The sequence below is a fragment of the Panthera pardus genome, unplaced genomic scaffold (assembly GCF_024362965.1).
Source record: "Panthera pardus isolate Hobbes unplaced genomic scaffold, ASM2436296v1 HiC_scaffold_25, whole genome shotgun sequence".
NCBI classification, from domain to species: Eukaryota; Metazoa; Chordata; class Mammalia; order Carnivora; family Felidae; genus Panthera; species Panthera pardus.
In genome coordinates this window covers 18,891,751-18,918,916 of record NW_026526821.1, presented here as the reverse complement: position 1 = coordinate 18,918,916, position 27,166 = coordinate 18,891,751, and the positions used below count along the sequence as shown (strand labels likewise).

At 46.3% G+C, this 27,166-nt stretch overlaps 1 protein-coding gene across 9 annotated transcripts in view; it reads right to left on the bottom strand.

Moving 5' to 3' along the window:
• Positions 1–27,117, bottom strand: part of ZHX3 (zinc fingers and homeoboxes 3) — a 123,405-nt gene extending 96,288 nt beyond the window's left edge. For 3 of the 9 annotated variants that reach the window (XM_053890246.1, XM_053890245.1, XM_053890253.1), the window contains exon 1: positions 5,621–5,848. The gene's annotated coding sequence lies outside the window, so the exon portion shown is untranslated. Of the gene's footprint in view, positions 1–4,225; positions 4,358–5,237; positions 5,350–5,620; positions 5,849–18,473; positions 18,718–21,340; positions 21,448–23,464; positions 23,535–27,005 lie in introns of those variants that run through there. The other 6 variants (XM_053890248.1, XM_053890251.1, XM_053890255.1 and 3 more) reach the window with 6 other exon arrangements.
• Between the last annotated feature and the right edge of the window lie 49 nt (positions 27,118–27,166).

Below are 27,166 nucleotides of genomic sequence, written 5' to 3'. Positions count from 1 at the left end.
AGTCATTGTTCTTGTGTACTTATGCCACTCACAATGACCCTATGAGATAGGAACTACTGTTTTTTGGGGTGCCTGGGTGGCTCAGTCAGTTGAGCATCCGACTCTCAGTTTTGGCTCAGGTCATGAACTCACGGTTTGTGAGTCAAGCACCACGTCGGGCTCTGCGCTGGCAGTGCGGAGCCTGTTTGAGATTCTCTCTCCCTCTCTCTCTGCCCCTACTATGCTTGTGCACATGTGCTCTCTCTCTCAAAATAAATAAATAAACTTGAAAAAAATTTTTGAAAAAAAGAAGGAAAGATATAAATGAGACACCTGGGATTCTGGCGAAGTACTAAGCAGGAAATGCACATATACTAAGGGGGTACAACGCAGGTATGGGGGAAGAAGCTACCGTGGAACGGGGTGACCAGGAAAGGCCCCTCTGAGGAGGAACATTTTAGCTGAGAGCAAATGTCTGAGAGGGATTTTTCCATGAGGAGAGCAGGGGGAGGGGTGCCAGGCAGAGAGAAGGGCCTGTACAGAAGAGGAGGAGAACTGGCACATTTGCGGAACTGACAGTTCCAACCTGACAGAAGAATGGATGAGCAAGGGTCAGAGGCTGGAGACAGAGACAGAGGCCGAGCACCTCTGATTAAGAAGTGTGGGTTTGGGTCTAAGTGCTGTGGGAAGCCACTGCAGTGGGGTGATGCAATCTGGATTGCTTTTTAGCAGCATCACTCTGGCTGCAATGGGTATGTGGGTTAGAAGAAGGCAAGGCTGGAAGCTGGGAGACCAGGTATAGGCTGGGACAGTCATCCAGCTGAAAGGACGGCAGCTGGATTATGAGGATGGAGAAGGGAGGATCTGAGGTATTCTGGCATCTAGGACAACAGTCTGTGCTGATGAGTTGGATGTGGGATGAGGAATCAGGAAGAATCAAAGACAACTTTCATGTGTTTGGCCTGACCAACGAGAGGACAATTAAGGACACTGCGATAGGGAAGGCAGGGGCCAGGGAAAGCTGGCAGAGAGTGAAGGCAGGAGTCAGGAATGAGGAACATAAATCTGGAAGTCTGAGAGGGAGATTATTTTGGACATATGAAGATTGGGATTCCAGTGGGGCAGCAAGTAGAGATAGCAGGAAGGTGGTGGGTAAAAATGCAAGACTAGAACCAGAGAAAGGTCCAGGAGGGAGATGTAACTGAGGAAGGCATCAGCATTTAAAGGGTATTAAAGTCCTGGGAATAGATGAGATCATTTAGGGAGAAAATATGATGACAGAAGGGAGGCAGCCAAGTGACAAAAGAGAAGAAATAATAAGAAATCAGGTTGGTAATCTAAAATGGAACATGGTCATGTAGCCCATGCAAAAACACACAGAATTGCCTGTTTCCGATTCTGTGTCTCCCTCTCTCTCTGCCCCTCCCCCGTTCATGCTCTGTCTCTCTCTGTCCCAAAAATAAATAAAAAAAAAAAAAACGTTGAAAAAAAAATTTTAAAAATAAGGGGTGCCTGGGTGGCGCAGTCGGTTAAGCGTCCGACTTCAGCCAGGTCACGATCTCGCGGTCCGTGGGTTCGAGCCCCGCGTCAGGCTCTGGGCTGATGGCTCGGAGCCTGGAGCCTGTTTCCGATTCTGTGTCTCCCTCTCTCTCTGCCCCTCCCCCGTTCATGCTCTGTCTCTCTCTGTCCCAAAAATAAATAAAAAAAAAAAAACGTTGAAAAACACACAGAACTTCCCCCCCCCCCCAACTATGTGCTCAATAAATGTCTATGGAATAAAAATAAATTCTTAAGACATTGCCTTTAGGCCTTTAAAAGAAAATTTTCATTTAGAATTTTCCCCCTAAGTTCTTGCATATTTGAGGCATAAGAAAAAAACGTTTTTGAAGGTCTCTGTTTGGATTGTGTTCAAAGGAATCCTTTTCCTTATGAGAAAAAATGATTTTTTTTCAAAAACTCATTAAAATTAAAAGTACCCTGGGGCACCTGGGTAGCTTGGTTGGTTAAGCGTCTGGCTCTCGGTCTCGGCTTGGGTCATGATCTTGAGGTTTGTTGAGTATGAGCCCCACATCGGGCTCTGCGCTGACAGTGCAGAGCCTGCTTGGGATTCTCTCTTGCCCCCTCTCTCTCTCAAAATAAATAAACTTTTAAAAAAGTACTCTAACTTGGGGGCACCTGGGTGGCTCAGTCGGTCAAGCGTCCGACTTTGGCCTAGGTCATGACCTTGCCGTTTCCAAGTTCATGCTCCATGTCAGGCTCTGTGCTGACAGCTCAGAGCCTGGAATCTGCCTCGGATTCTGTGTCTCCCTCTCTCTCTGCCCCTCCCCAGCTCATACTCTGTCTCTTTCTCTCAAAAAATAAATAAATATTTTTTTAAAGTACTCTAACTTGAAATCCAAACCTTTAAAAAGCTTGCACCCACATTATATTCTTTCTGTAAAAATTCTACCCCACGATACAATTTGTCCCATCCCTATAAGGAAAATGCAATTATATGTTTTACTACAGATATCAATTCATCCTGAAAGATGAAACTGGTACTTTCAAAACAGTTCAAGAGTCACACAAGAGATGTAAAATGCTCAAGAGATCAAGGATTTATTTTAAAATGTTAAAAAAAAAAATTAAGTGTACCTGTGAGGCCATCCAAAACCTGATAAGCAAGGAGCTGAAAAGGATAGAGTTGCCAGGAAAATAAGTAAATATACCAGCTACTCCTCAAATGAAAACACATTAAAGCTGTAATTATATCTCTGGGTATCTGTTGACACAAAAAACTCACTATGCTCTTGAGGCTTATACTATCACTAAGAACTACCAAATTGAAATCACAGCTGTAAACATAACAGGGATACTTTATACTTTTCAAAGATTTCCAAAGTGACACAAGGGATAATGCATAAAAAAGCCAGTAACATCTGCCAAAAATGTTTCTTCCCTCAATTGTTTAAGTTAAATCAAGACTGTAATTCTTTCTAAGATTATAAGCCTCACTTGGAAAATTCTTCTTCTCAGATATGTAAAGGAGAGGACTTATCCTGACTTCTAAGGGATTGGTCCCCCAATTCATAATAGACCTATCTAAAAACTAGGAGGCTACAGGAAGGTTACAGGAATGGATGTATAATGAACATTCATTTACTCATTCATTGAACAAATATAAAGCACCTATAATGTGTCAGGTGCTGTTCTGAGCCCCGAGGATTCATCAGTGAAAAAAATCTCACACTCTTGGGTTAATGGAGGGAAAGAGACATAAACCAACATTTTAATATGCACTTACTAAGTGGTAGTAAATGCTATGAAGAAAAGCAAGGTGGGTCAAGGAGGACAGGAAAGTGGGGTGTATTTTACACAGAGGGGTCAGGGAAAGCCTGATAAGGTTACATCTGAGCAGAGACCTGAGGCAAGAACCATGATATCCAGAGAACAGAGTTCTAGGCAGAGGGAACAGCAAATGCAAAGGCACTGAGGCTAGTATATGCTTGAAGTTTTTAAGTTGTTTGGCAAAACTGGAAGTGAAGACAGGGAGGTAGTCTACTCAGCCACAGCAAGGACTTCAGGTTTTACTTTAAGAAGGAAAGTTTTTTGGCATGCTCTAAGCAGAGGCTCCAATTTACTTTTTAAAACTATCACAAAGGGAAGACAGGTTCTTACCCATACAAAAGTATTATGGGTAATGAATAGATTAAATATACCTATAGAGGAGACAATACCTCCAGCTGCAGAGTAAAGTTGCAAATCAGATTAAGCAAAGAATTATATATAATCACACCACTGAATCCCTATGTCAACCATCCTCTCATGCCTTCATGTAGGAGGCATACATACATAATCTACGTGTAAGACTGTACATAATCTGTAAGCAGGAAAAAAGCGTGAGTGTGGGGAAAGGGGCAGAAGGAGGGAGAAAGAGAGAATCTCAAGCAGGCTCTGAGGAGCCCGACATGGGGCTCGATCCCACCACCCTGGGGATCATGACCCTAAGCCGAAATCAAGAGTCGGAAGCTCAACCGAGCCACCCAGGTGCCCCTACTTTTGTAATTTTTAATGTTATCTTAAAACACGCGCGCGCGAACACACGAACACACACACACACACACACACACACACACACACACACACACTCCTATGGTGAGACTACCCTAGTCTCACCTACCCTGAAAGCTTACTTAAATATGGAAACAAAACAAAACATGGGGAACATTTTCTCCAAAAGTTACCCCACTCCCCGTGCAATGTTTACCTGTTGCCGAAGCACTGTGCAAATCAAACGCTGTTCAATGTATCAAGGTCACAAAACCAACTTGGTTAATATGTTTATCATTACATGTGAGCTCGGTCCTCTACAGCAACTTTGATACCATCTTTCCAAGGCAGCAAGAGAAGGGCCCTTTCATTAATTTCCTAGGAGTCTTTGATACTACTGTGCTGCTTCTGGATTTTTCCACTGTATGTCTCTTAGAAACAAATTAAGCCCGAATAAGTTGTTCCAGCTAATGAAGTGCGCTTTTGGCTCTTTCCCCGTGGTTGAGAACTATCCGGCAAAATACCAATTGTTTTAGGACGCATTTTCTCTTCGTTTTGAAATACTGCAATGCTAAGTTTACTACAAATAAAGCACATCAACATCACAACGTACAAGAGCATGTATAAATGGAAACTACTGTAATCCTTTTTAAAACTGAAGCTGTGTGGAGTCTCATGAATAATACTACGTGTTCACATGACACAGATGAAAACAGAAAGGAGTGTGCCCCCCACTCCTCCATCTAACCTCCCCTCCCCATCACATAACAGTTTCTCACAGGGCGCGAGCCCAAGGCAATCACTGCTCAGAAATGCCAACCGCGCAACTCAAAGTGACTCAAGCTCTCAAACACTTCCCACCCAAGCTCCACATCCCACCCACTCCTCAGGCACTTCCGACAGGCTTCTCTGAATGGAAATCCCAAACTGGGATTACCAAGCCCCAAACTCCGCTCACACGCCGCTCTGGGCATCCGGGGAGCCGGGGCCCAAACGAGGGTCCCGGGGTTCAGGGCTCTACTGTACCCCAAGCGGCGGGAGTCCCGGCTCGGCTGCCTCCTTGGCGGAGCGGAGGCTCTTTACACCAGGGGCAGGGGCCGCGCGAGTCGGAGCGACCGGCTTGGGGCCGCCCGGCATCTCCGCCCCGCGCAGGTCAGGCCGCCCCCCGAGTGCCCATGCCGGCTCCCGGGCGCCCACGCGGTCCCGCACCCGCGCGCTCGGACACGCACCCTCGCCGGGACAGGCGGGCGTCTGCGGGCTCCCCCCTCCCCTCCGCACCCCCTGTTGCTCGCGTCGCGGCTGCGGCCCGCGGGGGCTACAACCGAGCCCCAGGACGCCCGGGCTGGGTGGGGGGTGCTGACAGATGGGGCGAAGGCGGGGCTTCGGGGGGAAGGGGCGGAGCCTGCGCGCATGGGGGTGCTGGCTGCTGACAGAAAGACCCGGGGCAGCGGGCGGGAGGGGCTGGCGGCCGCCGCGGGCAGGGCCGGGGGTCAGGCGTGGCGGGAGGGAGCTCGCGCAGACGCGGGGGAGCTGACAGGCAGAGAGACACACAGACACGGAGACTGACAGTCGCGGGGGCACACGGGGCCGGCGGGCCGCGGCGGGAGCTCACCTGGCAGCGGCGGCGGTGGCGGCGGCGCCCGCGGCCGGGCCGCTCTCCCCGCGCTCCGGACCTCCCTCCCGGCGGGCGGTCGGGCGGCCGGCGCAGGCCCCGCGGAGGCGGCGGCGACGCCGGAGCCTCGGACTGCTGGGCGGCGGGGACGCAGCTGCACCAACCGACTCCGGGCCGCTCGGCTCGGCTCGGCCGCGCTCGGAGGTGCTCGGCTCGGCTCGGCCCCGCTCGGCTCGGCTGGGGGCGGGGCCCGAGGCCCCCCGCCCAGGTCGCCTCTTGCGCCCGGGGGGCGGGGCTTTAGTGCGGGCGCGAGCCCCCTGACGTCGCGGGGAGCGGACCTTGCCCCGGACGCATGCGCAGGCGTCGTCCCGCTTTTCCCCGCGTGGAGACTGAAAGGGGCGGAGAAGGAGGGCACAGGGGAGCGGATGCTGCGACCCTAGAGGTTCCCGGCTTTTGTACTCTATATCCTGGTCTTTCTAGAGGACCACCTAAGGAAGGTCACACTAGGCTACCCTTTCGAAAGGATGTAGGGCAGGGATCCTGGTGTTTTCCAGCAAGCATCGCCTGGGAGTTGCTTTTTCTTTCATCCCATCAATGCTCCACTGCAATTTTTAACCTCTTCTATTTCTAAACGACAACTTCTGATGGCTTTTTAACATTAAATCTTCAGGTACTTGAGAACTTGCAAGCATCAGTCCCCTCAGGTACAATAATGTTGTCCTTTGTTTACAGCTTCTACTGTGGAACCTGTAACACCTAGGATGGGGTTGGACCCTTTTCTGATTTTTTATCACACAGCCCAGGTACCTGTTTTGTTATGGAGCCCAAGGCTGTGGCAGATATGCTCAGAAAGTGATCCCCACCTTTAGAATCTGGCAAGAGCTCTGCAGTCTGACCACACCTAGGTTGGAATCCCGGCCCTGCATTATATTGGCAGATTAATGATTGGCTGAGTGACTTTGGACATGGCATTTCATCTTTAATCCATGAAAGAGCATTGAAAATATTAGTAATTAAGCCAGTAGAAATAATGGGAAGATTTAAATGACAGCACACATGGGGCTTTCCGCACAGTGCCTGGTGTTCAATAAATAAAGCTGACTTTAACTTCAGGTTGTGTTTTAACCTTCAGATTCTGAAAAACAGCATATCTATACATAAATATTGAGCAGTATGTCAAGCTTGACGTATTCAAAGCCAGACTCTGGAACTTGCCCTTCAATTTGCTCCTTTCAGTCTCCCCCACCACAGTAAAGGTGAATTCCATCCTTCTGCTGGCTGTGGCCAAACCTTGAAGTCATCCTTGACTCCTCTTTTCCTGTCATCACATCCCACCTGTAATCCAGGAGCAAATGCCTTTGAAATACCCCTATTTGAGCCCTCCTTTTACCTAAAATATTGCAATAACCTCCTATCTGCTCTCCTCAATTCCACTCTGCTCTCAGCTTCTTCTCAAGCAGCCAGAGAGATTCTATTAAAAACTAAGTCAAAACATATTTCTCCACTTCTCTAAAGCCTCCAATGTCTTTCCATCCCACTCAGGGCAAAGATCAAAATCTTTTCACCAAGGACCTCCAAGAACCTAAGTGTGAGCCCCCCTCTGCCCCACCTAACACGCCTCCCCTTCTAACTGCATCTCCTTGCACTCTGCCCCCTCACTCCATTCCAGCCACACTCGCCTCCTTCCTGCTTCTGGAACATGAAGCCTCACTCCTACCTCAAGACCTTTGCACATAGTGTTTCTTACCTCCCAGATACCAGAAAGGCATGTACTCTTACTACAAATTTCAAAATTTTCAAAAGTCATCTCCTCAGAAAGTTATCTACACCACTCTACTAAAATATCAAGTCCCACCCCCCTCATCATTCTCTTCTCCCCTAACCCTGCTTTACTTTTCCTTATAGCCCTTATGACCTGAATATCATCTGTAATGTTCTGAGGGCAAGGACTCGTGTTGCTCATCTGCAGTATCTGGAACATGGCCTGGGATGGTTGGGTAGCCACTATATATTTCTTGAATAAGAGTAGATACGGGATATGTTGCTCTAATTTAACTTCATTTACTCAACAAACTTTTCTGAGCATCTATTCCAGTCCAGGCACTGTGGAATGTGGAGGCAAACAAGGCATTCTCCCAACCACTGAGGAACTCAGAATTTCAAATGAGACAGACGTATAAAGAAGTATTTCTGGAGGAAAATATATGTGCCACCTGCTTTGGGAAGCAGCGAGAAGGACGTAATTAATACAATATAGGAGAGTGTAGAAAGTCTCCCCACAGGAGGTGACATTGGAGCTGGGTCTAAAGACTTGATAAGGAGAGGACTCCAGGCAGAGGAAACAGCATGCACTCAATACCAGTGTTGGGAAGTGGGTCGAAAATAGTATTTACCCAAGGAGACAAGTTATTTTCCTTTAAAAAAAAAATAACTTAAGCAGATTCCAGGTGATCCCTATAATAATGTCACCTGAACTCACTCACATTCTGATGAGCTTTCTCAAGCAGAAAAGAAACTGCCAGAAGTATAATGGATGAAGTAGAATTGCCACCTGACCTCTACTTTACTGGAACGGGCTACACCTACAACCTTTTTGGGTCGGGGTCCAGAGGCAAAGAATATGTATCAGTTAGGAGTTTGCTAGCTGCAAGTACCCGTAACCCCTCAGCCAGTTTAAAACATAAAATAAAGGGGAATTTACCTTATGGCTTTTTAGTGGTCAACGGGATGGGTTCCTCAGGCCAACAAGAACCCAGATGGACTGCTGGATGGATTGGAAACAGAGCAGGTTTTGCCAGTAAGATTCCCCCCACAAACTTGTTTTTCTGTGCTTCCAGGTAACACAATGGGAAATATGTCTACCAGGTACACATAGACTAGAAATTCCTAGTCATTCCAATGCCAAAATCTCAGAGAAGAGCTCTGACTCAACTTGAGTCAGGTGTCCCCCTCCCCCAGAACAATACAGGTCATGTAGTTCACCAGGAACCTGCCTCTGAATCAAGGAATGGAAAGAGGCTGTAAGTGACCCAACTTCAGTCAGGTGCCCCCATTCCCAAGGACAATTATGGCCAGTTTACAGTTCATGGAAGTTCATCAGGAATCCACCTCTGTGGATCAAGGCCATGAAAAAGGGAGTTGTTTTGAGTTGAGATATCTTAATAGAAGTGCCTTGCAGAACCATTGATTCCACTTAAAGGCAAAACACCTGGAAGATATTTGATAGTCACACAGAAAATGAGTATTGAGTTCCTGATTTCTGCAGAGTAGGGAGGCCTCTTTTTATGTAGCAATCAAAACAGGAAGTTATTCTTTTCCCAACAAAAAGTGGGCAAAAACTGGGGTGGTCTCTGTAAGCCCTCTCTTGTGGGTATTCTGATGGCCTCTTGTGGTAGTTGACATTAATGCTAGCCACCAAACATTTCTGGTTTGTTTCCCAGGCACATGATGTGGTTGTACTTCCTTACGGCTTGGAGTCAGGAGTGTCCATGCCACTTGCTTTGGTCAATAATGTGTAAGTGGATATACTCCTGGGTCCAAACTTTAAGAGCTGGTAGGCAATTTTGTATACTCTCTTTCCCTCAGAAACAACAATAGACAGTGCTTGAGATGGTGATAGCTCCATCAGTCTGGGTCCTGAAGGGAGAAAACATTAAATAATGCCCCCCAGTGCACTCACCGTGCACATGTAGTATGAGCAAGAAAGATACCTGCTGTTATAAAACGATTGGGGCTTGTTCATCACCACAGCAAAACCTAACCTTTCCTGACAGATGCACCTTCTAACATCCAGTGTATCCCACTCCCCATTGCACAACATTGAGGCTATTCGGCTGGGATAGGCCCCATTTTCCACATGTGAGTATGGACTCCGGCTGTACTAAGTCAATTGGAGTAATCCCTTCTACTTTGTATTGATTGCTTCAAGAATAGACCTATTACCCAGGACTACAACTATCAGTATCTAATATTTGCCCCTTCACAATAACTGAATAAAGTCATCATTGCTTCCCTGGATGTCAGTGAGGAACCATGTGTGGCTGGTAACTATTTTGTGACCATAAAGAGAGCCAGCCTAAAGATGAAGCCAACACATGGAACGGGGAAAAGCAGAAAGAACAAAAAAGAAACAGTTGGGAGTGCTGATCAAGGCTTGCCTGAACCAATAAAGTCATGTAAGTCAATAAATTCCCTGTATTGTTGACTGTAATTTGAGTTGGGTTTTCTATTATCTGAAACCAAAAGCATTCCAACTATGGCTATTCTACCATATCCACTGCATAGCTCTGAAGAGTAGCCAGTGCTATAGAATCTCAAGGGGCAAAATGTCTGAATTTTGAACAATCACAGGAAGAGAAGCTGAAAATTCCGTGATTTATATGCCAGCTCCTTTTCTAGAATAAGGTATCACAACACAGGCAGAGCACAGAAAAGGAACAGTAACCAGCTGAGAACCAAGGATTCGAAGAAGAACCCTACAGTACTAGGATAGTGACAGAGCCCCTAGCTTGATCAGAAGTACGTAGTTCATTTCATAGAGAAGGTTCTATCATTCTCCATGAAACTTTCTGTTGCATTTATGAAGTCTGGGGTGAAAGGATCCAGGAGGAAGTTTAATGCAGTATGGAAGTAAGATTAAATTTGAAACTCCTGGGTTTGAATCCTGTCTCCCCCACTTACTTGCTGTGTGAACTTGAGTAACTTAGCGCCCTAATGTAGTTAAGAGAATTGAATGAGATACTCCACGTGTTACTATTAACATGGTGTATGATGCATTATAAAGATTCAAAGGTTAAAAAGGATGTCCCATCAGCTTTTTTTTTTTTAATGTGTATTTACTTTTTGAGAGAGAGAGAGAGACAGAGCTCGAGCAGGGGAGGGGCAGAGAGACACACACAGAATCTGAAGCAGACGCCAGGCTCTGAGCTGACAGCACAGAGCCTGACGTGGGGCTCAAATTCACAGACCACAAGATCATGACCTGAGCCAAAGTTGGACGCTCAACCAACTGAACCACCCAGGCTCCCCGTCCCACCAGTTTTCTTAAGAAAGGTTCTGAATCCAGTTGTGCCAACTTATTGCCTGTCAGCTCTAAAGCACACTTCTTTGCCTTGCCCCGTGATACTGAAGCTGAATTCTGTAAACATTCCCCTTTTGCCAGGCTTTGTCAGTAGAGAGGACTGGAAAAATGCAAAAAAAAAATGGAAGCATAAGGGGCTTCCTGATTCAGAGGCTTCCTATTTCCAGTCTGCTCTTACTGCTCCTACAGTGCATGGTTGCCAGGGGTCTATGGGAGACCCGGTGATGCTCACCCTCCAGTGAGCTTTTCTGCCACCTGGATGGCCAGCTTCTGACCTATTGCCTGTGGACTTCCAGCAAAGTTCTCCACTGTGCAATGGGCTGAATTCCTGCTCTCTCCAACAAGGCCCAAATCTCACCCTGGGGTTGGGGAAGAGGTGCTTGCAAGTTTGTTCTCTCCTTGGCCACTCTGTCTCAGCCCTAAAGATAATAGCTGCTGTCTATAGCTACTGTGCCTGTATTCTTTGGAGCTCTCTTTTGACCTTTTTAGTCACCAACAACCTTTCACTGGTTAATAATTCTTCATATTAAATGTTTCTTGTTCAAGTTACTGGTGTGGCTTCTGTCTCCTGAGTGGGCCCTATCTTATACACAGTGGCCCTGACCGCCATTAGATGAGTTTCTGGGATTAAAAAGGGACTGGTTTGTGGGGGCAGGTGAAGGGAGTACAATTGTGTGTGTAACAGTATTTATCAAGTCATGACTTCATCTTCAAGAGAACACTATAAGAAAAATACAATAGTGAGGCCTGATGTCAGAGACGGTCTTCAGCTGGCCCTTGCAACTGGGGTTTGGCTGATCCAACCCAGCTCAGGTCCTGAGCCAAACATGATGGGCGGGATCCTGAGCCCTATCACAGGGTGGAGCCTAGAGTTACATCTTGATTATGAATACACAGTTTCTGTTGGACCAGAGATGAGCTTGAATGTCCATGAAACCATCCCAGCTCAAGGCATTGTCTGTCCCCACCAACCACTCTCCTTCCCCCAAAATTAGGTATCGTGCGCCTACTGTGTACCTACTTAGGTTTTGATAATGCAGCCCCAAATAAAAGCAGAGACCTTCATGTAGCTTACAGTCTAGTAAATAAGGCGTACATTGGTCAAATAATTAAAAACATAAATCTTACAAGGTGCACGGTACCATGAGATCCACGAATAGGTGGCTTTGTCTCAAAGATGTTTGGGGAAATAGTTGCTGTGAGATCTAAAGGGAAAAATAGGGATTAAATTAAATGTATTAGTCTGCTCAGGCTACCATAACAAAATATTATAGACCAGGTAGCTTAAATAACAGAAATTTATTTTCTCATAGTTCTTGACGTTAAAGGTCCAAGATCAAAGTCCCAGCCAATTTGGTTTTTGGTGAGAATTATCTTCCTGGCTTGGAGATGGCTGCTTTCTTGCTATGTCCTCATATGAACTTTTCTTATTATTTGTGCACAGGGAGAGAAGGGGAGTAAGCTCTCTGGTGTCTCTTCTTACAAGGACACTAATCCTACTGGATCAGGGCCCTACACTTATGACCTCATTTAACCTTAATTACTGCCTTACTCCAAATATAACCACACTGGGGAGTTAGGGCTTCAACATAAGAATTTGGGGGGGAATACATGCATTTAATCCATAATACTCGGCAAATAGCGGAAAGAAGAGTACTTCCTATAGAGGGAACAGCACATGCATAGGCCCTTTGGTGGTCAAGGATACACGGTGGTCAAGGATACAAGGATACAAGAGGAAGAAGAAAATTGTACAATGAGGCAGATAATTGGAGAAGATAAAGCTAGAGAGGTGGACAGTGGCCAGATCATGCATAGCCTTGAAAGTCATGGTAATAATTTGAGTCATATCCTAAGAGCAAGAAGGCTTTACTGAAGTGATCTGAATAGGGGCAACATGCTGGGTGGAGACTAGAAGGCAGGGTTTAGAATGGACACAGAGAGAACAATAATGAAGTTGTCCAGCGTATCGAGGCTCAGCCAAGACTATACAAGTGGTCATTGGCTAGCCTGGAGGAGACGCTGGCCAGAAAGATTGCCCAGGGCCAAGGAAGACAACCAGTTTCTAGCCCAGGTGAACTATGAGTTGCAACTCCTCTGCAGTCTTGGCTTCTCTCCTGCTATATATACTCCACCTGGTAGACCCCATGCCTTATATCACCTCAGTCAGGACAGACCATCTCTCTGAATAGCTCTGTTTCCCTAGCCCAGTCTAGCCCAGCTTGCCTTCCTCCTTTTCTCATACTGGACCACAGAACGAAGATGCATCATGCCGCCCCCTGACCAAGTAGATTGACTAGCAACTGCCCATCCCTTCCCCAGACTCTTCCGTGTGACATTCAAGCTCCGAGCAAACAAAACTCTTCACACGTTAATGTAGGATCTTGAAGAGCTTTAATTTAAGAGAAGATGTGAACTGGAAGTGATCCATTCCTTGCACAGATGTATCCTGGTTTCAAGTCATCTGAGTGGACTAGATAATGTCAAGCTCAATACAGAGTGAAAGGATCCTAAACTGTTAGCACTCCTACGGGCTAGAAAAAAAAATCTCTTTGGGAGAAGTTTACATCATCCTAACCTTAAAATAGTTTCTACTAACAATTTTTTTCATGCACTACAATGCTAATGCACAAATACAGCCAGACATATAAGAAGACAAGACACCATAAGAGAAAACAAGTAAAGCAACAAAGAAACAGACTCATGATGACCCCATATACAGGAAATTGTCAGGCAGAGACTAAAAAACAGCCAAAGGCACTATATTCATGGAGATAAAAGCCAAGCTTAGACAAGGAAAAATCATGAGATATCACTTCACAACCATTAGGATGGTTATTATCCAAAAGAGAAAAGAAAAAGAAAAAACCAGATGTTGTAGTTGATGCAGAGAAATTGGAACACTTTTGTGCTATTCATGGGAACATACAAGAGTGCAGCTGCCCTGGAAAACAGTATGATGGTTCCTCAAAAAAGTTAAACATAGAATTACCATATTATCCAGAAATTCTACTTCTAGGTAACATATCAGAAAGAACTGAAGGCAGGAACTCAAACAGACATTTCTATACCCTTGTTCAGAGCAACAGCATTCACAATAGCCCAAAGGTGGAAGCAACCGAAATCTCCATCAATGAAGATGAATGGAAAAACAAAATGTGGTCTCTATACACAATAGAATATTATTCAGCCTTTAAAAAGGAGAAAATTCTGACATATGCCACAACCTAGATGAACCTTGAGGACATGATGCTGAGCAAAACAAGCCAGTCACAAAAGGACAAATACTGTATGATTCTATTTATATCAGGTGTCTATAATAGTCAAATTCATAGAGACATAAAGCAGAATGGTGATTGCCACAGATTGGGAGGAGGAAAGGATGGAAAGTTGTTGTTTAATAACATTTAAAAATGTTTCAGTGTTGCAAGGTGAAAGAATTCTGGAAATTGGTTGCACAGAAATGTGAATGTAATTAAGACTAGTAAACTGTACACTTAAAAATAGTTATCATGGTGTTATGTTGTGTTTTTTTTACCACAATGTTAAAAAATCTAACGAAGAGGGTAAAATCAGGTAATAAACAATGCTTGGCTGAAACAAAAGAAGGAAGAAAAAGAGGAAAACGGGAACAAAAACCAGGTAGAACAAAAAGAAGACAAGATTATGGATGTAAATGGTTTGGAACCGTATCTGTAATTATGTCAAATATAAGTGGACTAAGTATTCTAACAAATAGAAAAATATTGTCAGGGCAAATTTTTAGAAATTTTTTTAATTTTTTTTTTTTTTTTTTTTTTTTTTTTTTTTCTCGAGAGAGACAGAATGCAAGTGGGTTCGGGCAGACAGAGAGGGAGGCACAGAATCTGAAGCAGGCTCCAGGTTCCGAGCTGTCAGCACAGAGCCCGACGCGGGGCTCGAACTCACGAGCTGTGAGATCATGACCTGAGCCGAAATTGGACGCTCAACAGACTGAGCCACCCAGGTGCCCCAATAGGGCAAATTTAAACAAAATATAAGATTCAACTATATGATGTTTATGACATACTTTAGTATGAGGACATATCGGTTAAAAGATAATGAAAATATTCTCACTAAAATTTTAAATAAGAATACCTATTTTAAACAAATTCCCTTAGAAAACAGAGGGAACACTTACCAACTTATTTTATAAGGTCAGCATAATCATACTACCAAAACCTGGCAAGAACATGACAAGAGAAAATATCACTATCTCTCATGACATCAATACAAAAATCCAAAACAAAATGTTAGCAAATCAAATACAGCAGCAAATTAAAAGGATAATAAGTCATAACAAAGTAGAGGTTATCTCAGGATTGCAAACTTGTTTAATATTTAAAAATCAACCAACCGGGGCGCCTGGGTGGCTCAGTCAGTTGAGCCTCCGACTTCAGCTCAGGTCACGATCTCGCGATCTCGCGGTCCGTGAGTTCGAGCCCCGCATCGGGCTCTGGGCTGATGGCTCAGAGCCTGGAGCCTGCTTCCGATTCTGTGTCTCCCTCTCTCTCTGCTCCTCCCCCGTTCATGCTCTGTCTCTCTCTCTGTCTCAAAAATAAATAAACGTTAAAAAAAAAATCAACCAACCACATTAACAGAATAAAAAGGAAAAATAATTTGGCTATCTGAATAGATGCTTAAAAAAAAGCATTTGACAAATTCAACACTTATTCACAGTAAAAACTCTTAGCAACCTAAAGATGGAAGATAGTTTCCTCATTCTGATACAGGAGATACAGGGGGGATCAACTAGAGCTAACACCATTCTTAATGGTAAAATAGTGAGCATTTTCCTCTCTAAGCTCAGGAACTGACAAGAATATCAGTTATCACCACTTCTAATCAACATTTTATGGGCTGTCCTAGCCAGGGCAATAAGGCAGGAAAAAGAAAAAAAAAAAATTAAAAAGCTAAGAAAGAAAGAAATAAAGCTGTCTTCAAAAATGACATAATGGTAGGGGCCCCTGAGTGGCTCAGTTGGTTGAACATCTGACTTCAGCTTGGGTCATGATCTCCCCGTTCATGGGTTCGAGCCCCGTGTCCAGCTCAGCTCAACCTGGAACCTGGTTCGGATTCTGTGTCTCCCTTTCTCTCTATCCCTCCCCAGCTTGCTCTCTCTCAAAAATGAATAAACATTTAAAAAAATTTTTAATAATAAATTAAAAAATGACATGATTGTGCAGGTAGAAAATCCTAAGGAATCTCAAATAAATTATTGTCTTAGTCTGGCTGCTGTAACAAAGTATTATAAACTGGGTAGCTTATAAAAAATAGGACTTATTTCCCCTGTTTTGGAGTCTGGAAGTCTGAGGTCAGGGTGGCACCATGGTCAGGTTCATGGTCAGGTTCTGATGAAGGTCCTTCTCCAGGTGCATAATCAATATGCCAAAGTCAACTTCTGTCTTCCAGCAAATGTCAGAAAATAGTGTTAAATAGTCAAAACAGTTTTGAAATAGCAAAAATATACCAAGTACCTACAAATGGATCTAACAAAAGACATGTACGACCTCTATGGAGGAAACCATGAACATTTTAATAGATATTAGAGAATAAATGAATAATGGAGAGAGATACCATGTTAATAGATTAGAAGGCTCAATATTGCAAAGCTGTCATTCTCTTCAATTGGTCTATAGATTCAAAGCAATCCCAGTTGATTTTCATATGGCACTTGACATGGTCATTCTAATTTATATTAACTTACATTAAACTTTATAGTTTATATGAAACTGCAGAAGGCCAACAATGGCTAAGGTACACTTGAAGAAGTACAAGGTAGAGGGGATTTAGTCTATCAGCTGACAAAACTTATCATAAAGCTCTAATAATTAAGACAGTATGGTATTATTATAAGAGTTTACAAAAACCAATGGACAGGAGACCCCCCCCCAACCATATTAATTTTAGAGATAGCATTGCAGAACAGTGTGGGGAAATGATCTTTTGAATAGTGTTAAGTCGATTGAATGTCCACATGGGAAAAATGACATTGGAACCCCATTGCACACCATCCTCAAAAGCCAATTTCTACACATTATGGACTAAAATATGAAAGGTAAGCCAGTAAAGCTTTAGAAGATAACATACAATATCTTTATGACATCAAAGGAGGAAAAGTTTTCTTAAGACAGTAAAAGCACTAACCACAAGTGAAAGACCGATAAATTGGACTTCTTTATAGTTAAGACCTTTCGTGCATCAAGAAACATCATTAGCCACAGAAGAGAAAGATTTGCAATGCACATAGGTGGCAAAGGATTTATAACCAGAATATATAAAAACTACTATAAATGATGAAAATATAGAGCAATGGAAAAATGGGGAAGAGCAGGGTCTGCACACAAAAAAATCCACATGGCCAATAAACATATGAAAGGTGTGCAGCCTCATTAGTAATCAGGGAAATGAACCAGAGAGAAGAGGTACTACAGACCCACCAGATGGCTAAAGTACAAAGTCTGATAGTACCAGTTGCTGGGAAGAACCGTTGGTAAATGTACAAGGGGAACTCTCATATATTGCTGGAGGGCGTGTACTTGTATAATCATTTTGGGAAACAGTTTGGCATTATTTTTTTAAGTTAAGCATGGGAATACCTATAACCCAGCAATTCTGCTCCAGAGTATATACCTAGGAGAAATACATGCCCAGGTGGAACAGGTGGACATGTAGAAGAATGTTCACAGCAGCATTCTTTGCAATAGCCCCAGGCTGGTAACAACCCGTATGTCAATCAGTAGAAGGGACAGATAAATTGTGGTATATTCACTTGATGGAATGCTTTATACTGCACAAAACATGAATGAACTACAGCTGCACACAGCAACATGGAACTGTTATAAAAAACGTGGAGTAAAAGAAGCCAGACATAAGAGAACAAGGACTGCTTTTGTATAAAGCCCATAACCAGACAAAACGCAACATGCCCCTGCCCCCACAATCTTCCATCCCTCCCTGTACCTACGAATACATGAAGAAGGGTAATAAAAGATGGATTTGCGGGGTGCCTGGCTGGCTCAGGAGCGTGCGACTCTTGACCTCGGGGTCATGAGTTCGAGCCCCACATTGGGTGTAGAGATTACTTTAAAAAAAAAAAAGATGGATTTGCAAACAAGTTGGGGAATCACTCTTTTGTCCCAGCCACAACTGCCCCTCTGCTAGATTGTCTCCAGTCGGAAGGGATGAGAAGAGAAAATGGTCCTGGGGGTGAGCTGAAGGAAATTGTTGACACAGCTGTCTGACGTGGGGATGGAGAACAACAGTCAGGCACCCCTCATGTTGGAGTTCCTTATGACAACCTCAGTGACATTTTAATAAAGTCACTCAAAGTTAGGGGGCCATACTGACACATTGCTAGTGTGTTAACCTTCACTGGAGACCACGAGGTGGGACAAGCGGCACGGGCAGTTTCTGAAATGCAAGGTACACCAGCCAAATAAGGCCAAGGAGTTTTCACAAGATTCCCAACAGCGAACATAATTTTGTTTTGTGCATGTTCTTCCAGATGTCTTCAGGATATCTGAACATTTTTTTTTATTATTATAACTACGGGATTATATTACAGACTGTTGAACTTTTAAAAATACTTAACAACAGGTGCTAGACATCTGTCCGTTTGAATACATGTAGACCTACTTCTTACTTGGGGGTGATGGGTATACCCATTATCTTGATTGTGGTGGTGGTTTCATGGGTAATGAAACATGTTGAAACTCAAATCCTTAAGTGTGTGTGACTGTACATCAGTCATACCTCAGTAAAACCGGAGAACTGTTGTGCCTTCACGCTCTTCGGCCGCTTTCCCCGCCTGACGCTGTAAGCCCCATCCATTTTGCTGTGTGTACATCTATCCCATCTCTTCGCAATGCCGTGCAGAATCTCCCGGCAGGTATCCGTGGTTTACTAGCTCCTTCCTTCGGCACTTCCCTTGCCTCCCGTTCACCTATGCCATGAACATTGCTCTTCTAAATATCCTCCTCCTTGTGTTCTCATGTATCTGAGCAAATTTTCAAAATACATTTCAAGGTGTTAAATTGCTAACCTCTGTGCCCTATGCGTACTTAATGTTACCGAGAACTATGTGCTTATTTTCCAGGAGGGCTAAGCAAGTTTCCTTTCCTGCCAGCTGGCCATGGAGAGTTCCCAGTCTTCGCTTGGGTTTCTGACTCTTCATGCTGCATGGATGTTGGTTCTTCATCCCTCCCCTCTCCCTCGTGTAGTATTGACTTCATGGTTACTGACAAATCTTTAGGCTCTTTTGGTTTATATACCACTTCAAGAGCCTCTTTTTTATTATTATTTTTGAGAGAGAGGGAGAGAGTGGGTAAGAGGGGCAGAGGGGGAGAGGGAGCAGAGGAGGGAGTGAGGGAGAAAAGAGGAGGGGGGGAGAGAGGGATAGAGGAGGGGGAGAGAGAAAGAGAGAGGGAGAGAGAGAGAGAGGGAGAGAATCTTAAGCAGGTTCTACGCAGCGCAAAGCCCCACATGGGGCTCGATCACATGACCCTGGAATCATGACCTGAGCTGAAATCAAGAGTCGGGCACTCAACTGACTGAGCCACCCAGGTGCCTTTTCATGGTTGCTGACAAGTAATTCGTCAGACCATGGCACACGGCTGTGGCCATTCCCTAATCCTTAGGAGATGGAATTTCTCTCCATCTTTACTTGGTTTATAATCATGTTTTGGGGAAGGGGTGCATGTTAGAAATGGGAGTTGTGTAGCCTGTCTTTCTGGGCATTCCCTGGCCGCCTTGAAAGGTCCCATCTACATGAAGGAACTGGGCCTTGGTGCTGGGGCCAGTGTTTTAAGCTGCAAGGAATGTGGTGACTCAGCTGGTCGCTCAGGGACACCTCTGTGAACAAGGCCGAGGGAAGGAAGTCATTACACAGGCAGCTGGGCTGTAAAAAACAAAAATACTCCACACACCAAACTCTACAAAGCAGCGTGGCTGTGTGTCCCATGACTCAACGGGACTGTTTCTGCCACGTGGCACCCAGCTCAGGATATGTGGCACACAGCCTTCACCCACTGCCGGCCGCTTCTCTGAGCTGCTTAGAAAGCTGAGTGGGTCGGGACCCCGAGAAAACCTGTGACCATCTTCTTTCTCCTCCCTCTCCACTCTGGCCATTGCTTCCCCGATCATCTCCTTCCTCCTTCCTCCTTCCTCTCTAATCCTCTTGCTGTTACACAGAACAAAAACAGGAATTTAGTATTTCACGCCTGCTGGAGACGTGACGGGGGACACAGTGAGGTCAAAACACCCGCACCCTAGGAAGGCCCTCTGGAGTCAGGCAGATGACTGCCTGACAATTCATATCACCTAGACAGGGGCTGGAGTACCGGAGAGAGGGGCCAGAAGGAGGTGGGCCAGCAGCAGAGGATGGAGACTTTGAGTCATGGGCAAGATCATCAAAGATGTGGACGCTCACCTCTCCTGGAGACCTACTATGTGCCAGACGCCACCCTTGGGATATATCAGTGAAGACAGGTCTTGTCCTCACAGGGGCTTACATTCTCGTGGAGGGGGAGACAAATGCCAAATATCATAAATAAGCAAAACATATGGCATGTGAGAAGGTGGTTCATGTTCCTGGGAAAGATTAGAACCAGGAAAGGTTGGATGGGAGTGGTCAGGGTAGAAAGGTGACATCTGAATCTGACTAATCTTGGCGTGGGTGAGGGAGTGAGCCATGAAGGTGTCTGGGGAAATCACTGTAGGGACCTCCAGGGCAAAGGGGGAAGTGTCTCTGGTGTGCTCATGGATCGGGATCCACGAGGAGATGAATATGGCCGCTGCAGAATGGGTGAAGGGGGCAGAGTGGGACAGGAAGGAGGCAGTGGGCGGTGGGGAGGGCTCTCCAAGCAGGACAGAGTTTGGTTTTAACGGCATCCCGCAGTCAGATGGCTTTGACCTCTGGGAGTATGGCGCAAATGGAGTACAAAATGAAACTACAAATCTTGCCAGAGATGTAGAATTTATGAAGCCGATGAGAATGGTGTTGGCAAACTGTGGGAATCACACAAAGCATTAGCAGATGAGGGCCTGTTTGGGTCAGGTCAGAAAAGGACAGTGACAGGGGAGGAGTTTCCAAAGAATGATTTAAGTAAGAGGTAAGTCTTTGGGAAAACCAAAGGAGCCCCAAAGTATTTTTGGATGGTTGTACTTTTTAGAAAATACAATGCTCCACGAAGGAGGTCATACCATGCAATCTATACCCTGCTCCCAAATCATTCATTCTGTAGTCATACTAAAAATTAGGATATGGTGGCATATATAAACCAAAATGTTTACTTAGAAGATAATAAGATTTTGTTCAGTATACCTTTAAGTTTATGTTAATAACTGGTTTCTTGGGTGGCTCAGTCGGTTGAGCATTGGACTTCGGCTCAGGTCATGGTCTTGTGGTTCTTGGGTTTGAGCCCCTCACTGGGCTCTGCACTGGCAGTGTGGATCCTGCTTGGGATTCTCTCTGCCCCTACCCCACACACACGTGCTCGCTCTCTCTCTCTCTCTCTCAAAATAGTAGACTTTGAAAAAAAATACCTTGTTTCCTATTCTTCCTATGTAACAATGGTTCCCACTTAGCCACATTGTAGTCAAGATTAAAAAAGAGCACTCACTCACTAACACATGAACTAATACTTATTGTAGGTCTTCTTCCACGTGTCAGGCACCGAGAGAGACTCTGGGGGTAAAGTGATGAGCAAATGTGTCCTCATGAAGACATAGCGTTCATCAAATGGTATATACAAAGTGTCACATAAAAGGATGAAAAAGCACTTTAAAAAGGAAAGAAAAGGCACATAATGCTATGAGAGCCTATGTAAAGGGGTTACCCTAGCCAGAAGGTGCATCAGTTAGTTACTGCTCTGTAATAAATCACTACCGACCTAGGGATTCTCAACAACAGAGATTTATTATCTCAGTTTCTGTGAGTCAGGAGTCTGGGCATGGCTTAGCTGGGTCTTCTACTCGGGGACTCCTAAGGCTGTGCTCAAGGTGATGGTGGGACTACATTCTCACTTGGGGGCTCAAGCTCCCTCAGATTGCTGGCAGGATTCATTTCCTGGTGGCTGCAGGACTGAGAACGCTGACTTCTTGCTGGCTGTCAGCAGGATGGCCTAGGGACCACCCATAGCTCCTTGCCACTCAGGCTTCCTCAATATGGCTGTTCCCTTCCTCAAGTCAGCAAGGAGAGTGTCAGAACTAGTCTGTTAGCAAGACTCTATGTTACATAATCATGGGAGTGACACCCCATCACCTTTGCCATATTCTAAAAGCAAGTCACAGGTCCTACCCCCACTCGAGGAAAGGATTACATGAAGGCATGAACACCAGGAGGTGGGGAGACAGGGGGTCACCTTAGAGTCTGTCTGCCATTGAGGGTTTCCCAGAGTAAGTGACAATGGATCTGGGATCTAAAAACTGACTTGGCATGAACTGTATAGATAGGGGGCAGGGGAAGAACAATGTGGGCAGACAGTGCAATAACATTCACAAAGGATCTAGTACAATGACCAACAATATTATCTCTCTCCTGCTCAACAACCATCCATGGCTCCTCAGTGCCCATGGTTTTGCCCAACACTGAAGGCCAGACAGGTCATCTCCTGGGCACTTACTTTCTCTCTCCATCATCTGTGCCTTTACTCACTACTTCCACCCACTTAGACTGCCCTTGCCCTACTATATACACTCCATCTATATATAATTCAGGGCCCAGAAGAAATTGATCTTCCCTAAACAATATTTTTGAATACCTATTTAAGTGGAGGGCACCACGCAAGACCCTTCTTGAATTGCAAAGCCTAGTGAAACATGGTCCTGGATGTCAGCAGGTCGGGGCAGAAGGTATACCCAAATAAAAAGAGGAGGAACGGAAGTCCCTTGCCGAAGGTCAAGCCCATGGGGCAGCTGGTAAGTCCTGCAGAGATTTTGGACACACAGAAAGTGCCGCTTCCTACGGTGGTTAATGGTCTTCCAGTAATCCTCCCCGGGCTAGAAATCGCAAACGGATCCTAAGGTTCAGCCAAACTGACGTTTTTCCGGGAAGGACAGCTGGAATCGGGAACTGCCCAGCCTCAGCCCACACTGCCAGGCAACCTGGCCAGGCTGGGTCAGTCCTCTGCTGGCAACAGAGGCTTCGTTGGCAGAAAGAGGAGATAGCTACGGAAGTGTCCTGCGCTCCAGCCCAGGAATCCCTGACCACATCCAGGGCCTGTCCTTGAAAAGCTGAGAGAAGAGGCCCCAGTAGCCCCACGGCCGTTGCCACATCAGCAGGAAAAGGCAACATGGGAGGCAAAAGCGACTTAGGCCAGTAGCCCAGAGCCTGGCTGCCTCCAGCCGGAGGTGGAGGGCGGAGCCGGAGGCAGGGGGCGGAGCTGGAAGCAGAGGCGGGGTCGGCGGATGGGTGGGGCCGGCGGAGGGGAGCGGTGACCCGCCCTGCTTTCCCAGTCCCGCCTCTCAGTCCCGGAAGGAGCTGGTCTTAGGCTCTGCTAGTCCTGAAACTGAGCACCTGCCCGCTGCTGCCATTGGGGGTCGAGTCTCCGCGACCGCTTGGGGAGTGGCGGGGGCAGACCTAGGGGCGGAGGAAGGCCTGGAACCCCCTGCATCCCAGTCCCCACCCCCATCTTCCCTAGTGCCATCTCAACACCCATTAAAGCTTTTTCCTTTGCTCTGGGGGCAGAGGACCCTCCCCCCACCCCCCCAATCTGATACTTCCCCCGGCCCCCCGCTCTCCTCACCTTCATCTTCAAGACTGAACTACCCCCAGGTAGCTCTGCAGGGCCTTTGTACTAACTAGTCCCTACACCCAAAACATTCGCACCCTACTTCATCTAACTAATTTCAACTTATTTTTCAAGCTTTTCAAAGCCCTCCTTGACCTGTCCCATATTGCTATGGGTTTCAGGGCTTGGTCTGCCTAAGCTTGGTCATCTTAAATCGCAACTGCCTCTGCCGGACTACCTGTCTATTCTTTCTCTTCTACCCCGCCCCCCCCCCCCCCAAGACTGTGGGGTCGCTGCAGCATCTCTAGTGCCTGGCCTAGGTATGGTGCTCAGTGAGATCATAAACATCCTGCCTGGAAGTCCTCTGCGATCCACTAGACCTCTGCCTGGTGACAAACTCCTGTAGTCACTTCACCTGTTAGAGCAGTAGGTCTCAAACTAGAGTGTGAATCAGAAACACTGAAGCGGGGGAGGGGTGTCTTATTAAAATACAGGTGACTGGGCCCCACCCCCAGAGATTTTGATTCATAAATGTGCAGCAGAGGCTGAGAGTTTGCATTTCTAAACATCTCTCAGGGGCTGCTGCTGCTGACACAGGAACCAGGTTTAAGAATCACTGTTAGGGCTGGGGTGCCTGGGTGGCTCAGTTGGTTAAGCTGCCTTAACCAACTCTTGATTTCTGCTCAGGTCATGATTTTACGGTTCATGAGATTGAGCCCCATGTGGGGCTGAGCCTACTTGGGATTTCTCTCTCTCTCTCTGCCCATCCCCCGCACGTGTGCATGTGCTCTTTCTCTCTCTTTCAAAATAAATAAACATTAAAAAACAAAAAAGAATCACTGTTAGGGCATCAGTTTCTTCATCAGTAAAATAGGATAACTACTGTCCATATGCCGTATGAGGTTTTATGAGAACGAAATGAGATTATGCAGATGAAGAACTAAGCATGGGACCTGTACCCAGGAGGTAGTCACTAAGTGTTTGCAATTGCTACTGGGAGTGGGAAGGACACATGCCATCAGGGGAAACATGAGCAGAAGAGGTGGGTAAGGGTCCAAGCAGGGTAGCTGGGCTGGCAGAAGAGCAAGGCCCAGCACAGCAGCCAGGGAGTCAAGGTTGTGCTATGGAAGCAGGGAAGCAGCTGGGAACCATGCACAGTTCTGGAGCAGGGCAGTGACAGGTGGAAGATGAATGTGGCAACATTGAGCAGGAGGGGCAGCAGCAAATTCCCTGTGCTGGCTTTTCCTTGGCTGTTTGGCCAGGCATAGAGCTGCTAGATTTAGCAAATAAAAATGAAGGCTATCCAGTTAAATTTGAAGTTCAGATAAATAATGATTTTTCTTTTTTTTTTTTACTATAAGTATGTCCCAAATTGCATGGGACATACTTACACTAAAAAAACTTTTGTTATTTATCTGAGCTTCAAATTTAACTGGGTGTTCTTTATTCTTATTTGCTAAATCAAATAATCCTAGCGAGACATCAACTCCCTAGCCCCCAAGCCCCAGGCCTCCATGCTGGAGGGAGCCAGCCACACGTTCCTCTGCCTCCCTCCCCATTTTCAATGAGGCCACCAGGCCACCAGGAGTGACTGAGGAGCTGTTCCAGGCTCAGTCTGGCTGCCATAACAAGTGGTCACAGCCACAGGCCTAGGTGAACAGGTCCTCCCACTTCACGCCGGGTTCACTCAGCAAAAAAGTCGTGAGGCACAGTAAATAATCATTGGGTCTATAATTTATTGAAGCACCTAAAGTTACCAAGTCCCATAAAGAGGGAGGTGCCACGTGCACTTGTGGGTTACTTAAAAGTCAAACAGTTGCCACTGGTATAGGCCTGCCTGGTGAGGGTACCCGGGGAGAGGAGAAAACAGCCCCTATCCTCAACCCCAGACATGAACAAACACAAGAGCCCAGGGTGCTTGCATGCTCAGAGTGTGCCTTGGAAATAGTTCTATAAACTGCAAGCTAGAACAGGGTGGTCCCTGCCTCATTCAGTTCTGTTGGACGTTGGGATAAGTCATATTACCAGCGGCTGCCTCTGTCTCCCCCACCCCCATAATCACCAAATCCCGATGATTCATAGTTCCGGAAACAAGCCTGTTGGAAATCCAATTACTGCAACAACCTTTATGTCAATTTATTTCTTCACTAAAGAGAAATAATGAAAACAATATGTGCTCCATTTTTTTTTTTTAACGTGATACACATTTTTGAATACCTAGTGTGTGCCCTTTGTGCTAAAGCTCAGGCGTTCTCAGCCTTGGCTGCACAGTGCCATCACCTGAAGATTTCCCAGGTGATCCCAGTACCCCAGGCATCAGTATTTTACCCGGGGTATGGTGCTCTCAATGCACAGCCAAAGTTGAGAACCACTGGCTGAACTCGTCCTGCTTAATCCTCAACACAATCCTGCAAGGTAGGTTTTATCTCCATTTCGCAGATGAGGAATTGAGGCTCAAAGAGGTACAGTAACTATGGCATCAGTAGCCATCACCTTGGACCTCTCCTTTCCTCCCAGGCTCCCTTGTGGGATTCTTATGTTTCCACGGTTTCACTGTTAAATATAATAGTTATATATAATGCTTCCATAGATATGTTGGAGGCAGTGCTGCCCTCTGGCCAGCTTGAGATAGCTCTGCTCCCAACAGGGCTCTTTTGAGATACAAACCAGACATGGTTTGGGTTTAGGACTGACACTAAATGGCTTTGCTATAGTGAGGACAACTGGAGACAGTCACCCCACCCAGGTCCCGTCATCTTGGGTCACAGAACAATGGCGGCCACCTCTCACTCCCCACCACCCGGGACCCTCTAAGCCTGGCTCTTTACAATGCACCCCACTCCTCCAAGCGTCTCGGTGCCCTCGCTCTTCACAGCAAACTCCCTCACCTCCTGATTCCTAGCGCATCTTTTTTGCAGGAGCCGTACATCCACACGGGTTGTCAGAAAGGCCTTTGATCGAGGACAGGCCACAGATCCGAGGGGAAAGAAAACCCGTGTCCTAGCCCGACTCCTCGCCCGTGGCTCGCGGGCCCGCCGATTCTTCAGACGTGCGCGCACCTGGGCTCACTTGTCCCGCTCCCGCCCGGCCTGCCGGCTGAGAGGAAGGGCAGCAGGGCGAAAAGGCTGGTCACCGCCTGCCCTCTGCTGGCCGATAGCAGTATTGACGCTCCACCGGTGCGTCAGATGGGTGGCATGAAGGAGAGCGGGCATCTATTGAGCTCCCGCTGTATGTCAGGCACTGAACTGGGCGCTGGGGTGTAAGGATGAACGCGACCTGCTCTCACAAAGTTCAGCTTCAAATGAGGAGACGGACAAAAATCAAACAGTCATTCAAACAAATATGAAGTTACAGCCGTGGGCTATGTGAGCTTATGATGCGAGGCTCCTGTCCAGTCTACGGGATGTGTCGGGACGGTCAGGGAAAGCTGCCCCTGAAGAGGGAACGTGTGAGGGCCAAGTGCCCCACAAAGTCGTTTCATGTAATCTCGGAAATCACACGAGGTGGCTATCCGCTTTGCCAAACAGAAAACAGGCTCAGATTGGGGAAAACTTACCCAAGGTCATACACCAAGCAAAGCCAGGAGGGCCTAAGTCCGCCGGATTCGAAAGTCCCCGCTTTTCCGCTGCTCCTGGCGGTGGGGCAGGTGGGGGCCACCGGGACTTCCCATCCAGCCGCTTTAGGGAGCGGGGCGGGGCCGGGGTGGAGCCTGCGCGG